Source organism: Tupaia chinensis, unplaced genomic scaffold (genome assembly GCF_000334495.1).
Source record: "Tupaia chinensis unplaced genomic scaffold, TupChi_1.0 Scaffold000146_1, whole genome shotgun sequence".
NCBI classification, from domain to species: Eukaryota; Metazoa; Chordata; class Mammalia; order Scandentia; family Tupaiidae; genus Tupaia; species Tupaia belangeri.
This window is the reverse complement of record NW_006159616.1, coordinates 8,708,090-8,708,411: the sequence shown is the minus strand read 5'-3', so window position 1 is coordinate 8,708,411 and position 322 is coordinate 8,708,090.

The following is a 322-nucleotide window of genomic DNA, read 5'->3' as shown; positions in this document are numbered from 1 at the left end:
AACTTCTGGTCCTTTTGGCAGGAAAAACACATTTGGCACATGTGCGTGCATGCCCCAGATCCCAATGGGAGGGAGAAAGGGAGGCGAATGGATTGTGGCATTGATTGCACCCTTTTGGGGAGTGTTTTCTCCCTCTCTCTGACAAATATGGAAAATAAAAAATAAAAAAGGAAGAAAAGAAATATAAAAGAGAAAAAACTCTCATATTTTCTTGTCTTTTTTTAATTGCTAGGAGCACAGGTGTTCACCAGAGAGTGACAGGTCATCCATGTGGGAACCAGTTCCCTTAACCATGAGGCCACAGAGCCAGCACACAAATGTG